Raw genomic sequence first — 6,839 nt, forward strand, 5'->3', positions numbered from 1 at the left:
AAAGGGTCAAAAAATGCATTAGAAAAACTCAGCACCAGTGTCTCTTTCCAGAAATTATGACCTGCTTATTTGAGATGATCTGCAGACCTTGTTTTGAGCAGTTTCATGTAGGAACTATTTTTCAGCCTTTCATGGTCACAGGTTGTAGATAATGGAAGGATGGATGAAATTAGTACCTTTTGATAAAGCTATTATCTTCTTTAATAGCTTTAATAGATCTTATTGTAATATAAGAACAAAAGAAGAAAAAGAAGAGTGAGTCTTGATGCTGTATAGCTCTATGCTCTCCAGAAAACCAAGTTTAGAGAGGAAGAAAAGTGGAGAGAAAGCTTTGCTGTTCTTAGACTCTTATTACTTGTGGAGCAAAATGACAAGTTTGCTCAGAGAGCAGTGCCATTGGATCGGCTGTACTTCAGCCTCCTTACCAGATAAAAAGTGCGTGTTGATGTGAAGTGGACGTAGCTTATTCCGATTGATTCGTCCGTTTATTGTTAGGTGGGGCCCCCTAGCGGATGTAGTAGATATGACAGGAAAAATATGGGGAGACTGGGGTTTGAGTCTTGTGTGGAACAAAAAGTAATTGTAGAGTTATTCAAAGTTTTGAATAACTTGGGGCGCCTGGATGGCTCAGTTGGTGGAGCGAGCACCCCATGAGGCTGTGAGTCCTCTGCAGCGGCCGTGGGTTCAACTCCCGCCTGTGGCCCTTTGCTGCGTGTCATTCTCCGACTCTCTCTCCCCATTTCCTGTCATGTCTTCAGCTGTCCTGTCATTAAAGGCATAAAATGCCCTCCACCCCCCAAAAAAAGTTTTGAATAACTTAAAATGTTGCCATCAACATGACATCTGTTGCGTCGCTTCCGTTGCATAAGTGATGTCACCTCCATCACGTGACATACATAACGTAGTTATTTTAACACAAACCACCATCTTCTCCTTAATCTAACAAGTAGGTTTTTTTGCCTCAACCTAAGCAAACTGTGACCATTATACAATGTAAATTACATGTTTCACGTGAATTATGTCATCACGCAAGTGAAATCACTTCTGTCATGTGACATATGTAACGTAGTTATTTTAACCCTAACCAAGACCTTTTCCTGACCCTAACCAAGTACTTTTTGTGCTAAAACCTAACCAAACTGCAACCGTTTAACAATGTAGACTACATGTGTCATGTGAGTTATTGTTGTCGGGTGAGTGACATCACTTCAGTCATGTGACATATGTAATGTAGTTATTTTAACTCAAACCACAATATTTTCCTCATCATAACCAAATAGTTTTTGTGCCTAAACCTAACCAAACTGCAGCTGTTCTACAATGTAAATCACATGTGTAATGTCATGTGTGTTATGTCATGTGACCCATATAACCAACTTAAGGTCTGGTAAGCCTATTGATGCCAGCACTTTCCACTGGTACCATAGTGACAATCAACCTGTTCTTACATTTAGGTACAAGGATGTGTTGACTCAGTGTGGTGTCCTTTTGACATTGTAGACTCGAGTTCACCTCACTGATGTCTTCATCACAGACAGGACAGGTCCTAATGGGCCCACATGATTCCTAATATTTGAGACCCAATTCGGGCTAGGTCCAAATTATACTTTCATACTTAGCCTGTTTGCTTCAGATAAGTTTTCCCTGTTTCATATCTGAACTGACTGCCTGAGAAGGTCCACTTCCTCGCAAATTCTGGTGAGGTTTGTGGTGTGACAGCAAAGTAGACCAAACACGGAATTCTGTGTCTCCTTTGATCCAGACCAAATGAACCATCAGACAGGTGTGAAGGCACCCTCAGGCTGATTGAGTAGGATCTTATTTTGCCCTGGGTTTTGGATCTGTGCATCATACCCATGTGGATCCAAGCTGACTTGCGATCAGATCTGATAATGTCGCCCATCATAATCATGTCAGAGAGTGAGCTGTGAAGTAAATATTACATGTATTGCTGCTCTTTTGACTGCAGCTGCTCTTTAATTGGTGGAGCACCATGCTGCTACTAGCGTTGGTGTTGTCTACCTCATTGGGTTTGATGTGCTTGACTGCATCTTGGATCAGGTCTAATTATCCTCTGCTGTATTCAGGTCTGAATGTCCCTTTGGAGCTGATCTCTTTTTTGAAAACTAAATTTTGCACTTTGAGTTCCAGTAGATTTTCCATAGGTCTTTTTCAGATAGGGTCCAGCAATTTGTAAGATGGTGAAGACCTCTGCTGAGCTGTCCTTTTATCAGTTTTACATTATTTATGTCAGCTTTGGTTATAGTTCCACTCTTACTTCTATACTCCACTGTTTTGTGCTTATTGCTAACATTAGCGTGCTAACATTAGCATGTTGCAGTGACTATATAGCAGTAGTATATAGCAGCCATTTTTCACTTCCCATGCATCAAATACAGCAGCTTGGACAGTGCCCCTTTGCTTTGAACTATGACATTGTGAGTCAAGGGCTTGGAACTGGGCAGTGGTGGACAGTAGTGAAGTACATTTACTTGAGTACTGTACTTAAGTACATTTTTTGAGTATCTGTACTTTACTTGAGTATTTGTTTTTTTGGAAACTTATTACTTTCACTCCACTACATTTCAAAGACAAATATTGTACTTTTGACTCCACTACATTTCTAGGAATGTTGTTGTTACTTTTCGACTGAGCTTTGAAGTCAGCTGTTGGTGTTTTTTCTTTTCTAAAATGCAATTGGTCACATGCTGTGTTCCTCACAAAAGGAAACCAATCACAGTAGCTCCTCTCAAATGGGATTGATGTAAAAGTGGAAATACATCATCCAGGCGCTCTGTAACAAGAACAAGCAAGCTCTCCCTCTTTCATTCAAACAAAAAGTGGTAATGGTGACAGCAGGAGAAAGACGAAATTAAATCTCAAGATGTTATTAGAATTATTCATTATTCCAGGTAGCTTTTAAATTTGGATGGTTTTATTGGGGTGAAAAATACGGTATAATTCATGTATATACTGCCTCTGAAGACAGAAAGAAATCTCAGTTATTTAACAGACTTGGAAAACTCCTTACAGTTATCTTCAATCTAATGTTATGATGTGATTTTAATACTGTTACATCAGAAAATGACAATAACTGTCCTTTTTGTTTTTGATTGTATTTCTATGTGTATTGTGTTTCTATAGACTTTGTGTAGCAGAGTGGTTCTACAAGCATCAGTGCATCATTTGATGGTTTCAGAGAGTTACAAGCTTCTGTAAATGCATCATGAAAACAATACAGCATGAATTGATATTAGAAAATGTACTTTGTAATTTGTATTTTTGAATACTTAAGTATTTTTAAATTTTTAAAAGCAAGAACTCTAGTACTTTAACTCAAGTAAAATTTTGACTGAGCAACTTTCACTTATAGTTGAGTAATATTTGACCAGGAGTATCTATACTTTGACTCAAGTACTGGGGTTGAGTACTTTGTCCACCACTGGAACTGGGTAGGGATGGTACGGACATGTCCATACTAATATCCAAATATCCAGGGACTAATAACTTGTTTCTAGCAATAATTTTGACTTTAAAAAAAAATACAACCACTTTTGTCTGTCAGTATCTAATCAATGTTAGGTACTGAGGTTCAGTGTCAGGGCAAAGCACCTGTGCTAATTATTGACACAAAACAATGTGTTTTTAAGTTCTGACTCCCCCCTTCAACCCTCATAGTGGTTTGGTCCACTGTCTACCTATAGCCATGGGTCTCTTTTTACTGCCCAAATATTTAACATATGAATTTGTGACTTGCAACAAATCTAGCGAGTTATTCAGACATTCAGAGTGAAAGTGAGAAACATACAAAAAAGTGTTATTGCAATTTATTCCCCTGCATACTGTAATCTAAGTCAGCACTCCTCTGGCAGCAGCACAGCATCTCTTCATCTCCCTTCTTCAGGCAGGAGACTGACAGCTTTTACTAACTTAACAACAGGAAACAGAAGAACAGCCACACAACATAGAAGAACAAAGTTGGGTGGTAGAAAATACTTAGTAGTGATGAGAAAATGTAACTTGGTTTGTTTTGTTCATTTGCCAGGAGCGATCAGACTCATGATGCTGAAGATGAAGATATTTCACCCAGGAGACTGAGGTTTGAGCCCATATGAAACCAAAATGTTGACTTTAAGTTGGTTGTGTACATAATAGGGATGTTTCTGGTAACTAATTTCCCTGTCAATTAAATGTAAACTTTAATTTAGACCAGTCGGCTAGTCTGTCAGTAAGAAAACATTCAGAGAGCAGTTAAAATGTATCAATTGATAACACTGCCTACATTAAGAGCCATTTGAAGCTGTTAATCAAATCCTACAATGACCAAATCGTATTTGGAATGCAAATGTGTGGCACCTTTGTGCCCTGCAATATGAACATTGTGCATTATCCTTCAAAACATGACAACTCACTAAATGCTTCACCTTTTCAGACCGAACATCCCTAGTAAGCAAGTTACAGTTTTACATTACATGAACTTACAGAACTAACATATTTATTTAACCGATAATATGATTTTTTTCCTAAACTCAACCAAGTGGTTTTTGTGCCTTAATTTTGAAAGTCTGAGTGGATGTTGCATATTTATTATACAGAGCCCTGCACATGCAAAACTGACGCTAGAGGGGTATCTATAGCATGACAGTTTGTAGTGTAGAGCCACACTGAACAACCTGCTGCATTTGGTAGTGTGAATGTGTTGTATATAGTAGTTAGCATGCAGAAGTAGAGTACTAGAAGTAAAAGTACTTTTGTAAAATGTAGGTCACTTAAAAGTAAAAAAGTAAGTCTGTTATGTTTCGGGATGTTCCTGGCAACTAATTTCACTGTCGATTAAATGCAAAATTTAATTTAGACTAGTCGACTAGTCTAACAGTAAGAATACACCCAGAAAGCAGAAAAAAATTGAGCACAATTTATTAATTGATCATGTTAAACACTGTCTGAAAAAATACTGTGTGTGTTAAGAGCCATTTGAAAAGCTGCTGAAATGCGTCACTTTGCGCTGTGCAATACAAACATTGCACATTAACCTACAAAACATGACAAAGAGACAAAGAGAATCAGTGTCAGCAGACAAACGACCCCGAGCTGACATTAGTTGCCAGTCTGCTACACAGTGTGGCTAACATTAGCAGTGCTAGCAGCAGCAGCAGCTAGTCTGGTTGCAGGTTAATGTCCGTGTCTGTGCTGAATGTGGTCACATGTTGCTCCAGTTGATTGATTTCCAACTAGTGGAGGATGACTACACAACACTTTAGAGGCAACAGATAACTGGCATTGTGCAAGAATAACATATTGATAAATAGTTTAAACGACTGGTATTTCTGGTGCCGACTAGCAAGGGTGGCGATATTTAATTGTGTAGTCGACTGTGCACACATCCCTAGTTAAAATGTACTCTGAGTAAACATTAGTTACATTTTTTACATTAGTGTGTGTGTGTGTGTGTGTGTGTGTGTGTGTGTGTGTGAGATAGAGAGCGAGAGATATGGCGCTGCTGAAATTAAAGTAGACCTTAAGGCTACAATTGCAGTAAAGGGCCAATATGTAGCAATTACCTGTCCAAAAATGAGACCTACTGGCTGTAATGTTGTTGTCAAAGAAGTCAGTTCAGTTCAGTATGTTTCCTGAATCTCTGATGGCATATCATGGTTATTTTATGATAAATTATAGTAAATATATTGCAGATTTCTCCTTGAAATGTGAGTCGAGCACTTAAGGAACAGCATAGTGACTTTTGTTTTCATGTTGTAATAGATATGGCTTGAAAGGTAGAAATAAAACACTTGTTATAAAAAGTACACACAAAAAAAACGACTTTGTTACAGTAATCAAAGTAAATGTAATTCATTACTTCTACCCCCGTTGCTATGTTACTGTGTTAAAATGTATTTACTCTTTTGTTGATCTGTCGTTGTTCCACTTGTTTCTGATATTTCTGAGCGAGGAGGAGGTTTTAGGTTACTGGTCACCAGAAAAATAATGAATCAGCCTTTGCAGACCATTAAATTTCATGGCAATCTGTCCAGTTTTTCTCAAGATATCTGAAGCAAAGACTGGTCGACAGATCGACCAATATTTCCATCCTCGGGGCCAACAGGTACAAGTCCAAATTTGATCACATTCTCACTTTGTGGTCCTAAACCAGGTCATATCTGGACTGGATCTGATATCTGTGTTCCTTTGGATGTAATTCAATCAAACAGCTAGGAAATTAAATAGCAGTTAGATTTAATTAGTGTTTTGCTGGGAAGCTTATTGGTGGCCCTTTGTGACCCCTTGACGCCAGAGTTTGAACCACAGGAGTAAACCGCTTCACTTGTTGTTTTAATCAAAGCACTGAGTGTCCACCAGCAGGAGACTGATTATCCTGGGTGACAGCAAAATAACAGAACATACACAGTTTTATGACTGTAAAATAAAGCAGACGATGCTGGAACAGAGACTGTGTGCTCAGCAAACCTATAAAATATGTGACAATGATGATTTAGGCTTTCTGGAGCCAACACAATAAAAACAATTCAGTAACACTTCCTTGGAAAGTTTAACTGCAGCCTTACACATACATATTTCAGAGGGGTTATTGGCCTCCTTGTTGGATCTGCTGCGTGGTGTTTTGTGCTGTAATTTAAATACATAAAATGCAACAACAAAATGCATTATCCTCGTGGTTAGTACAGGCGGTCAGCACACTGACCTGCATGAATACACATGAGATTCTAATTAAGAGTGAGGCTGCGTTACGCACACATAAATTTTATTTCAGGTCCTTTAATTTGAGGATTGAGTCAAGTCCTCTTTACTGCAGAAATGGTAAAAATTGTGTCTTGGAGTTT

This window comes from Lutjanus erythropterus, chromosome 16 (genome assembly GCF_056507025.1).
Source record: "Lutjanus erythropterus isolate fLutEry1 chromosome 16, fLutEry1.hap2, whole genome shotgun sequence".
NCBI classification, from domain to species: Eukaryota; Metazoa; Chordata; class Actinopteri; order Lutjaniformes; family Lutjanidae; genus Lutjanus; species Lutjanus erythropterus.